The following is a 12,857-nucleotide window of genomic DNA, read 5'->3' on the forward strand; positions in this document are numbered from 1 at the left end:
CCGGGCCTCTCTGGTTCGGTTCTGAGGCTGTCACGGTGGCTAGACCCTGTCCGTGACCCTGTTAAGGGGCGTCCAGTAAAGGGATTTGTACAGTTTGTCAAGGGTTCGTGACGCCACCTGTGGTGTTCGGTCAGGGTGACCGACGCTGCTGTGGGGTCCACTGGGGTGATGGAATGGCAGCTGGATGGTGTAACTTCCCACAGGTGAAGTATGTCCCCAGGGCTTCCCAGTAAGGTGGATGTGATGGTGTGAGGCGCATGCAATAACGAGGACACAGGGTTGCAGTCTCTTTACCTTTTTACTGAAGGCTTCAATACACTCAGTCCAGAGCACGTTCAACCGAGCTATCAGAGACCGGCCGGTCCGATGGGCACATCCAGAGTTTCCCTCGCAGATGTAAATCGTTGCCTACCAATAGCGCCTGTGTGTTGTAGTCCTACCCTGCTGAGCATTCGGAATAGTCCTCACAACTGCTGTTCTCCTTCGTTCGTTCTCTACAGCTTTCTCTCTCTCTCTCGTTCTTTGGTTCCAGATGTTACTAGTTTCTAACGTCCCCCAGGTATGTTATGGCTAGGACGCCACCCGTTTGACGGGAAGGCTTGGAGGTCTTCCGGGACCCTAGAGACGCCCCTCTCTCAATGTTGCCCCCTATGTCTTCGTAGGTGTAAAAGGTAGACAGCCAACCTATAATCAACTGTCCAGCGGAATTTGAAGTAAGGCCTGAAGTCAGTTACTCCTACGGTGATCCGGCCACCGACTACGCTCCTCGGTAAGATGTTGCCTTCCTCTCTCGGCACGACTCTTACTGGCTCTCCTTTGTGCTGATCTCGTTTACACTGTTCCACAATATTCTTCCCTTCTTGTCTCTCTCTTAGGATACCGCCGCAAGGTAGTGCAGGCGCGGTTCCGTTATGTTCTGTTCTGTTCGCTAGGCACCTGCCAGGTTCCCACGCCTGACAGGGACCCCCCTGTGCCTTCTCCTGCAACACCCCCTGCCACGAGATGTTGCCTGGTTCCAACCCAGTCAGCTTCTGACTAACTTCCTCCCCAGCCCCTAGTTTTACCAGTGTGAGGAGTGGCCCAATAAATTAAGCCTTTTGCTCCCCCTAGTGGCCGGAGTGTGAAGCGTAATGTGTTCTGGTGATACCTGGTCAGGAGAACTCTTTAGTGCCATCAGACGTACCGCTGCTCCCCTTAGCGGCAGAGCGCTATACTGCAACGACCAGGTCTCTGGGGCGCTGCATATCCACCAGTAGAAATGAGTACTATTCTGACACATAGTGAATGATTGGAGAGGATGGTGCAGGAGTATCTAGAGGTCAATATCCATGCCATCGGGGTAAGGGTGGGGTTGGACTTTTTTGCATTATGGGCTTCCAAAAAAAAAATGGAGGAATGGCCTGAGCTTGCCAGTCATGCCTTGGAGGTTTTGTCATGTCCGGCAGCAAGCATTTTTTCAGAACATGTCTTCAACGCTGCTGGTGGTGTCCTGACGGATAACCACATCTGACTGTCCCCTGAAAGTGTAGACCGCCTAACTTTCATCAAGATGAACAAGTCAGAGATCTCCAAGGACTTTTCCACCCCACTAGCAGACTGATCCGAGTAGGCAATTTACTTTTCAGTATGCTGCATTGATATTGACATTTTCCAATTTTTATTGTGGGCTACTTGATGCCATTTTGGTGTTATCTGGCCCTGATTTTTGGGAATGTGGAGACTCGTTTTAGTTGCAAAGACTAAGAACTATTGTTCGAAATGTGTCTGCCTACATTACATTCCCATATGGAGGTTGTGATTTTTTAAGATATGTAACTTTTTTATGAAAGATTTTTTCTCATAAAGATTTTTTTTTAAATTTTTAACGGACCTATCTGAGCTGGATTATACCTTCATGATTAACTTGTTTCTGCCACACTGCAGCTTCTGTGCGTGGACACTGGAACCGATAGATGGGTCAGCTGGCTTTTTTCTTACTCGTTTTGGGGCTCTCCTTGTCTGTTTCCTGTATTTAGCTAGGCTGAGCACCAAGCCTACACCTGAAGCTTGAAATACTGGGCCAGGCCTTGTCCCATGCCTTCATAATGCACAATTATGAAAATGTTATCTCTGAGAAATAGATGACACTTTTCCTGGTGTCTGTCCCAAATTTGAGCTGTGTTTGGCAGCTTTTGTGCCCCTTTTAACGTGTTTTGTAGGCCCTTGATTTTGCCTCCTTGTGTTTTCAATGGGATTCTGAAGTTCGGCAAACTGTTTGTCGAATGGTGCAAGTTCGACAAACCGAATTAGAGTGTCATGCATGGAGCGGATGAGGGAAAGGAAGCAGGAAGGTATAACAGGCAAGAAAACCTGGGTAGTTAGTCTGGCCTTGGACTGGGGTCCTTGACTAGCCCTATACCAAGAGGTACCGCAGATAGCGAGGAGATCTGGGCCACCACCCTTGCTCTCCTCTTCAAGCAGCCCTGTGCTACTCCCTCTCACCTACCACCATGGACAGGGGTAAACAGCAATTTCCAAAAGGAAAGGTGCAAAGAATCTTCAGCAGTGAAGAGACGTCTACAGCTTACTCTATCAAAGGCAGAGAAAATATCAACACGTTGTCCGAAGGAAGGGAAGGCTATTTAAAGGCTAGGGGCATGGTCACCTGATGGCCTAAACCTTCACCTGCAAAGCCGCACAGCACACACAGCAACAGTAGCTCCAGCATTAACCCCGAATGAACCAATAGTGTCTTATCTGAGAAGGTTAAAAGGTTAATCCACAGGATCGCACTCACCAGATGTAGCTGAGGTAGCCGAGTTGAAGCATTGAAAGGATTTGCTGCAGCAGATCCACAAGTCCTGGAAGGACTAGCCGTTAGATACAGATTGGGATAATTGTGGTAATTTTCTGTGCTGCTCAATCACTAGAATTCCAGAATTATTAGTACATGTGGCTTTATTATTCTACGTGTTTCAGAGTTCAAGACTCCTTCATCAGGAAACACCACAGGAGCAATGTTGTTGTTGTTGTTGTTCCTGTGGTGTGTCCTGATGAAGGCGTCTTGAACTCTGAAACACGTAGAATTATAAAGCCACATGTACTAATAATTCTGGAATTCAAGTGATTCAGCAACGCAGAAATTTATCACAATTATTCCAATCTGTAACTATAAACATCCTGTGATAAAAGTTTGAGGGGAGTGATAGAACCTGTGGACCAGTGCTGATGTCAATGACTTGTATGTCTGGTTACTGAAGAAGTAACGTTTCACAGTTAGAAGCTATAAAACAAAAAGATGGCACAGTACTCACCTCTATAATAGAAAGGAAAAGAGGCATACTAAATCCAGGGACCACCACTGATTAAACTGAATTACAAATTTTGAGTCCAAAAGAACACACATATAAAACCATTTAAAAACCAAAAAAATCACCCCATGAGGGGGTAGGCCCCCCTGGACATGAACATAAATTGTGAAGGTAGATAATAGTTATGGAAAAATACAAGCAATATAATGATGCAATGATTCAATAACTCTGGTCACACTACAGGTGTTAAGAGATAAAGATAGACAAAGGCAAGACAATATTGTATACACTGCAGGATATGCTGCATATAGGGTTAAATGCAAAAACCTGCAACATAGAGATTGTGGATATCACAAAACCCAGTAGTGAAAGAACCTCAAATGTTAACAATAGACACACAATTAATTTACAGCATGTAGCAAGTAGTAAATAGAGCTGTTAATATCAGGTATGTAATTGCACATCCCTAAGGCCTAATGAAGAAATGTATCCCTATTATCAGAGCTACACCAACTGGGTAGTACAGCAGCACAATCCTGGAGGGTAACTATCTCACGTGTCAGTACACTCAATAACATGCCAATGGATGGAACACCATCATGTGGGGCAAAAGCAGCAGAATTAAAGTGGCAAAGTGCGCCAAAATGTGAAATGAGGTAGCTAAATCCTATAGCCAAATGAGAGTAGACACAAGCCTAAAGAGCATGACCAGTAAGGTGCAAACCATAGTCGAAGGGGCGTCAGAACCCAACGCGTGTTGCCATTAGAATGGCTTCATCAGGGGTAGAGGTAGTGAGGATTGGACTCCCTATACATATATATATATATATCATACCTAAGTAGCAGAATCACTTTCAGCTGGAAAAATGCAGCGACGACATGGAGAATCACCTGCAACAAATACCTCACCGGAAGTTCCTTCAGGTGCATGGAGTAGAGTCTGGGTGCACCAAGATGGCCAGGCCGAATACATACGGCGCATGCGCAAGTACCGAAAACACAGCGCAAGTAATATACAATATAATTGAGCTAACGGATACCGGAGTGGTTGACCGCTGTATAGGTAAGATGGCGGCATAGGTATAAACCTGAGAAAACTCGGCACCGAAAGTCCATTTTGGTACAGGAAATAACGTCTGGATGCAGCAAGATGGCTGAACCTGACACAGACAACGCATGCGCGAGTGCCAAACAGGAAGCGTTAGTTATATATAAAGAAATGACGGATACCAACATGATTAAACCCAGAGTATAGCGCATGCACAAGTGGTAATTGTCGGCCGGTACTCATATGAGTAATCTGACACTGATAGTCCAAATAATGATAAAAGACGAGCGCATACATAAATGGTATCTAGCAAAGTATAATAGGCGGGCATATATATTAGTAATGGTTAGTGTCCACCATAGAATTGATCGCGGATGGGTGCCATACTCAAATATACGGGCACTCCAAATCACATTTAGCAAAGAGTGCGAGCAATGCAAACTCAGGCGCAAATGCTGATCTATTATATTGAAAACATGCATTAACAAATGAATACCTGATATATAACATAACTGGACTTATGAGCAATATATACGCAGAAGTCGTTCACACGGCATATGTGCAGACAGATGGCACAATCCACATGTAGCGTAAAGCTAGCTGCACAACGGCTATTCAAGCACAAGTATGGAAAATGCACCAATAAACAGAGCTACGTTTATGCAGATGTGCAACTACATAGGAGCTAATAGGCTCAGTGCCCTTAAATAGTGAAGGCGCATTTGGAATTAATTTAAACTGCACATAAACAGAGGTTCACGTGCAGTCATGAGCTACAAAGAGCAGTAAGTGAACCAGGTTATAATTTAAGAAGTTCCAGATATGGGGGAATACCCCACAATAAACCCCCAAACCCAGTGATCTGAAATGGTAATAACCCAAAAGATACAAGAAGGTAACTGGGAGAGCTAAAGGAAGCAAAGCACAAAAAATAAATTATAAATTGCAAAATCCACACAAAAACCACCCAGAAAAGCTCAGGAACAAGAGTCTTACAAGTTGATGGAACTTTTAATATGGTAGTTGCCCTACAATTGTTTATAGTAACCTGTGAAGAGAAATTCTTCATTGAGGCCTTTGGGTGCACAACTCTGTAGATTATAAATCCACTTCGTTTCACAACTAAGCAAGCAACTATGGATATTACCCCTCCTAATGTTCATCTGGATACTCTCAGGTCCCATAACTTTAAAGCTGGAGATCCTGCCACGATGTTGGTCCAAAATTGAGTGGCAACTGATGAAAGTGTCTTCTTCTTTTCCTGGTCCTTTTGTGCTGTCGAGATGTTTGATAAATGTTGTTGCATCCTTCTCCTTATTTCTTGTGTGGTCTGTCCAACATAAATCTTCGTGCAATCACAGAAAATAGCGTAGACCAAATTGCGGGATCTGCAGTTGAAAAATTCTTTTTGCCGAATCTGAAAAGGTAAACACGAGACTGAGTAGCCATCCTGAGCAATCATGTATTGGCAGATATTACAATTTCCACAAGGGTATGACCCAAAGGTCTTCACACCACGATTCAGTCTCAAAGTCGGTCGTAGATAATGGCTTCGACAAAGGTTGTCCCTCAAATTTCTAGCCCTGCTAGCTACCAAACACGGGGAGTGAAAGACAAATGGAATTGTTCTCTGATCACTTAAAAGAATGTCCCAGTTTTTATTCAAAACTTCCCGGATCTCCGACCACTAGAGTTGAGCGACCTTGACCTTTTTAGAGTCGAGCCGGGTTTCGCGAAACCCGACTATCTCAAAAGTCGGGTCGAGTGAAATCGGCCGATTATGACGTAAAGTCAGGATCGACCGAAACCCGAAACCCAATGCAAGTCAATGGGGCAGCATAGTCGGCAGTGAGTGGGGGCCAGGAAAACACCTAGAGTGCCCATTTTAATGTCAAAACCATCCATTCTTCTTAATGAAGCTTGTCAAGCGTAATTTACCTTATAATAATTGGAAGGCATTTGAAATTGGGGGTCATTTGGCTAAAGTTGTGGTGGGTAGGGCTGGTTCAAGTAATTAGTGGGCCCAGGAAATCTGGACCACGTCACGGCAGTGGAGCAGGGAGAGGTAAGTATTTCAACTTTGCAAGTGCTGTGAACCTGAGCAAGCAGGGGGGGGCCACTCGTTGGCATTGGCACTGGCACAGGGCCCCTCAAAGTACAGCGGTGTGTTTGCACGGCGGGGGCGCCTCCCACCGGCAGCAACACTTTTGCGTACTATGAGAGGCCCTGTGCCAGTGACGTCGCCAACTAGTATTCCTCCCCCCACCTGATGAAGGAACCTGCACTTTCATCTGCACCTTCCTCTTTGTCCCCGTGTAAGGTGGTATGGTATGCGGGAAGAGCAACCTGACTTTCAGCAGGGTCACAATGTTGTTGTGTAGCGTGCACGGGGAATGTTGCGTTATGGGTCAATGTACCAGCAGACTCATCTATCACTGGCTGGGCAATGGGCAGGATGAGGAGGAAACACAGATATAGGCCCAAAGAATAAAGTTGGCTAAATGCAGTTCAAAATTGGTAACACAGGAATAACCAGGGGGCATTGCAGTGGAGGACAACTGGAATGAGAGGCTGACACAGAGAGTAGGCCCAAATCAGTAAGTAGTCGAAATGCAGTTCAAATTGGCAACCGTAGTAAACAGGCGGCACAGCTTTGTTCAGTGGAGGAGAACAGCAAGGAGTGGCAGACACCGATAGTAGGCCCCAACTCAACTAGTAGGCCAAATGCAGTCTAACATTAACAACTACTTAACGAGCGCCTGAAAACGGAATTTCAGGACAGGAAACCAGGAGAACAGCAAAGAGTGGCAGACACCGATAGTAGGCCCCAAACCAACTAGTACGCCAAATGCAGTTGTTCCGTTTAACCACAATTTAATGAGAGCCTGAAGATAGAAGTTCAGGAAAGGCAACCTGGAGAACACCTTGGAGTGGAACACACCATCTCTCTACACCCCATACCCAATTTGTAGGCCTAATGCAGTGTAGTTTCCAAAAACTACTAAACGAGAGCCGGAAGATCGAAGCTCAGGAAAGGCAACCTGGAGAACACCTTGGAGTGGAACACACCATCTCTCTAAACCCCATACCCAATTTGTAGGCCTAATGCAGTGTAGTTTCCAAGAACTACTAAACGAGAGCCGGAAGATCGAAGCTCAGGAAAGGCAACCTGGAGAACACCTTGGAGTGGAACACACCATCTCTCTACACCCCATACCCAATTTGTAGGCCTAATGCAGTGTAGTTTCCAACAACTACTAAACGAGAGCATGAAGATCGAAGCATTGGCGAGGAAACCTGGGGAACACCTTGGAGTGGAACACACCATCTCTCTACACCCCATACCCAATTTGTAGGCCTAATGCAGCGTAGTTTCCAACAACTACTAAACGAGAGCCGGAAGATCGAAGCTCAGGAAAGGCAACCTGGAGAACACCTTGGAGTGGAACACACCATCTCTCTACACCCCATACCCAATTTGTAGGCCTAATGCAGTGTAGTTTCCAAGAACTACTAAACGAGAGCCGGAAGATCGAAGCTCAGGAAAGGCAACCTGGAGAACACCTTGGAGTGGAACACACCATCTCTCTACACCCCATACCCAATTTGTAGGCCTAATGCAGCGTAGTTTCCAACAACTACTAAACGAGAGCATGAAGATCGAAGCATTGGCGAGGAAACCTGGGGAACACCTTGGAGTGGAACACACCATCTCTCTACACCCCATACCCAATTTGTAGGCCTAATGCAGTGTAGTTTCCAACAACTACTAAACGAGAGCCGGAAGATCGAAGCTCAGGAAAGGCAACCTGGAGAACACCTTGGAGTGGAACACACCATCTCTCTACACCCCATACCCAATTTGTAGGCCTAATGCAGCGTAGTTTCCAACAACTACTAAACGAGAGCATGAAGATCGAAGCATTGGCGAGGAAACCTGGGGAACACCTTGGAGTGGAACACACCATCTCTCTACACCCCATACCCAATTTGTAGGCCTAATGCAGCGTAGTTTCCAACAACTACTAAACGAGAGCCGGAAGATCGAAGCTCAGGAAAGGCAACCTGGAGAACACCTTGGAGTGGAACACACCATCTCTCTACACCCCATACCCAATTTGTAGGCCTAATGCAGTGTAGTTTCCAAGAACTACTAAACGAGAGCCGGAAGATCGAAGCTCAGGAAAGGCAACCTGGAGAACACCTTGGAGTGGAACACACCATCTCTCTACACCCCATAGCCAATTTGTAGGCCTAATGCAGCGTAGTTTCCAACAACTACTAAACGAGAGCATGAAGATCGAAGCATTGGCGAGGAAACCTGGGGAACACCTTGGAGTGGAACACACCATCTCTCTACACCCCATACCCAATTTGTAGGCCTAATGCAGCGTAGTTTCCAACAATAACTAAACGAGAGCCGGAAGATCGAAGCTCAGGAAAGGCAACCTGGAGAACACCTTGGAGTGGAACACACCATCTCTCTACACCCCATACCCAATTTGTAGACCTAATGCAGTGTAGCTTCCAAGAACTACTAAACGAGAGCCGGAAGATCGAAGCTCAGGAAAGGCAACCTGGAGAACACCTTGGAGTGGAACACACCATCTCTCTACACCCCATACCCAATTTGTAGGCCTAATGCAGTGTAGTTTCCAACAACTACTAAACGAGAGCCGGAAGATCGAAGCTCAGGAAAGGCAACCTGGGGAACACCTTGGAGTGTAACACACCATCTCTCTCCACCCGATACCCATTTTGTAGGCCTAATGCAGTGTAGTTTTCTACAACTACTAAACAAGAGTCGGAAGACCGAAGCAATGGCAAGGAAACCTGGGGAACACCTTGGAGTGTAACACACCATCTCTCTCCACCCCATACCCAATTTGTAGGCCTAATGCAGCCTACTTTCCGACAACTACTAAACGAGAGCATGAAGATCGAAGCTCAGGAAAGGCAACCTGGGGAACACCTTGGAGTGTAACAAACCCTCTCTCTACACCACGGAAGGGCTGATTCTTAGGAAGGAAGGCTGTCGGAAAGAAGCAGGGCGCGTCCGAGGGTGATTATATTCTTATTAGGTATATACTCACCCTCGGACGCGCCCTGCTTCTTTATTTGTAATGAATGTTTATTTGCAATGTGGTTTTGACTTACTCTATTTTTTTGGTAAATAATGATTTTATTATTTTCATTGTTTTGCATCTTCTTGGCAATAATATAAAGAAGACGCGACAGGACAACACTCGGTGGATGCCATATCTGTGTTTTAAATTGAAAAAAACTTTCAGTTAACTACTTGCAGCAGAAAGTTATTGTAGCTGGTGGCCATTTTTAGTACTGTACCAGATTTTTGTTGTATGTGTTTGTTTTTAATGTTAAAATGTCTGCATTTGATATCTCTCCAGTATTTTCTTTTTTATAAGCAAAATACTTATTTTTATATTTTCTGATGTTGGTTCCAGGGGTACACGGGCAGCAGTGGTGTGGTCAGTGGAGGCCTAGTGGAAGGAGTGACCGCAGACAGGCATCGAAGGCCTAAAGTAAAAAAATTGGGCTGGCTGTAGGCAATTTTAAATTGGTTCCAGGGGTACACGGGCAGCAGTGGTGTGGTCAGTGGAGGCCTAGTGGAAGGAGTGACCGCAGACAGGCATCGAAGGCCTAAAATAATAACACATGGCTGTAGGCAATTTTAAATTGGTTCCAGGGGTACACGGGCAGCAGTGGCCTGGTCAGTGTAGTAGTAGTAGAAAGAATGGACCGCAGACAGGCATCGAAGGCCTAAAATAAAGAAATTGGGCTGGCTGTAGGCAATTTTAAATTGGTTCCAGGGGTACACGGGCAGCAGTGGTGTGGTCAGTGGAGGCATATTGTAAGGAGTGACCGCAGACAGGCATCGAAGGCCTAAAATAATAACACATGGCTGTAGGCAATTTTAAATTGGTTCCAGGGGTACACGGGCAGCAGTGGTGTGGTCAGTGGAGGCCTAGTGGAAGGAGTGACCGCAGACAGGCATTGAAGGCCTAAAGTAAAAAAATTGGGCTGGCTGTAGGCAATTTTAAATTGGTTCCAGGGGTACACGGGCAGCAGTGGTGTGGTCAGTGGAGGCCTAGTGGAAGGAGTGACCGCAGACAGGCATCGAAGGCCTAAAATAATAACACATGGCTGTGGGCAATTTTAAATTGGTTCCAGGGGTACACGGGCAGCAGTGGCCTGGTCAGTGTAGTAGTAGTAGAAAGAACGGACCGCAGACAGGCATCGAAGGCCTAAAATAAAAAAATTGGGCTGGCTGTAGGCAATTTTAAATTGGTTCCAGGGGTACACGGGCAGCAGTGGTGTGGTCAGTGGAGGCATATTGTAAGGAGTGACCGCAGACAGGCATCGAAGGCCTAAAATAATAACACATGGCTGTAGGCAATTTTAAATTGGTTCCAGGGGTACACGGGCAGCAGTGGCCTGGTCAGTGTAGTAGTAGTAGAAAGAACGGACCGCAGACAGGCATCGAAGGCCTAAAATAAAAAAATTGGGCTGGCTGTAGGCAATTTTAAATTGGTTCCAGGGGTACACGGGCAGCAGTGGTGTGGTCAGTGGAGGCATATTGTAAGGAGTGACCGCAGACAGGCATCGAAGGCCTAAAATAATAACACATGGCTGTAGGCAATTTTAAATTGGTTCCAGGGGTACACGGGCAGCAGTGGTGTGGTCAGTGGAGGCATAGTGGAAGGAGTGACCGCAGACAGGCTTCGAAGGCCTAACATAACAAAAATGTCAATACAATGGTATTGTCAGTGGCAGGCATTGAAGGATGTCAGCGCATAGACTAAACATTGGTGGAGCTGTGAGATAATTTTGCAAGTGGTAGAGCACTGTTTGATCTGGGGGGGGGGAACTGTCTTGTGGCCGGCGGTACAGGCCCAGGGCCCCTCATATTACAACGGTGTGTCTGACGTTGGGTGCGCACCACCACCGCCAGAGACACTTTATTGTACTAGGAGGGACCCAGTGGCAGTGCCATCGACCAAAAGCGGGCACACCCACCTCTTCAGACAAACAGCACTTTCACGGGTGCTGTCGCCCAGTGTCTATACCACGGCCCCGTGTGGGGAGTTTGGCCATTTAGTGAGGTGTAAACATGTCGTATGCTGGACAATCAGGTGCAGAAAATTACGAGATTGGAAAAGGCATTCAGAATAGTCCACAGGCAAGACCCTTTCATAGGAAAGCTAGGTGTCGGCCGGGCAAGGTGGGGCAAAAGATTTCGAAATCCAGTTGTGGTTCATTTTAATGAAGGTTAGATCATCTACATTTTGGGTAGCCAGACGAGCCCTTTTTTCTGTTAGTATTGAACCTGCAGCACTGAATACTCTTTCTGATAGGACACTAGCTGCCGGGCAAGCAAGCTCCTGCAATGCATATTCTGCCAATTCTGGCCAGGTGTCTAATTTTGATGCCCAGTAATCAAATGGGAATGACGGTTGAGGGAGAACATCGATAAGGGATGTAAAATAGTTTGTAACCATACTGGACAAATGTTGTCTCCTGTCACTTTGAATTGATGCTGCAGTACCTGTCCTGTCTGCGGTCATAGCAAAATCACTCCACAACCTGGTCAGAAAACCCCTCTGGCCAACGCCACTTCTGATTTCTGCCCCTCTAACTCCTCTGGTCTGCTGGCCCCTGCAGCTCGTGTGAGAACGATCACGGGCGCTGTGTGCAGGGAATGCCAGAAGCAAACGGTCAACAAGAGTTGATTGTTTGGTTGCTAATATTAGTTCCAAGTTCTCATGTGGCATTATATTTTGCAATTTGCCTTTATAGCGAGGATCAAGGAGGCAGGCCAACCAGTAATCGTCATCGTTCATCATTTTAGTTATGCGTGTGTCCCTTTTGAGGATACGTAAGGCATAATCTGCCATGTGGGCCAAAGTTCCAGTTCTCAAATCTGCGGTTGTGCTTGGTTGAGGGGCAGTTTCAGGCAAATCCACGTCACTTGTGTCCCTCCAAAAACCAGAACCCGGCCTTGCCGCGCCACCAATTTCCAGTGGCCCCGGAAAAGCTTCCTCATTAAAAATATAATCATCCCCATCATCCTCCTCGTCCTCCTCCTCCTCTTCGCCCGCTAACTCGTCCTGTACACTGCCCTGGCCAGACAATGGCTGACTGTCATCAAGGCTTTCCTCTTCCTCAGCTGCAGACGCCTGATCCTTTATGTGCGTCAAACTTTGCATCAGCAGACGCATTAGGGGGATGCTCATGCTTATTATGGCGTTGTCTGCACTAACCAGCCGTGTGCATTCCTCAAAACACTGAAGGACTTGACACATGTCTTGAATCTTCGACCACTGCACACCTGACAACTCCATGTCTGCCATCCTACTGCCTGCCCGTGTATGTGTATCCTCCCACAAAAACATAACAGCCCGCCTCTGTTCGCACAGTCTCTGAAGCATGTGCAGTGTTGAGTTCCACCTTGTTGCAACGTCTATGATTAGGCGATGCTGGGGAAGGTTCAAAGAACG

The sequence above is a fragment of the Ranitomeya imitator genome, chromosome 2, assembly GCF_032444005.1.
Source record: "Ranitomeya imitator isolate aRanImi1 chromosome 2, aRanImi1.pri, whole genome shotgun sequence".
Classification (NCBI taxonomy): Eukaryota; Metazoa; Chordata; class Amphibia; order Anura; family Dendrobatidae; genus Ranitomeya; species Ranitomeya imitator.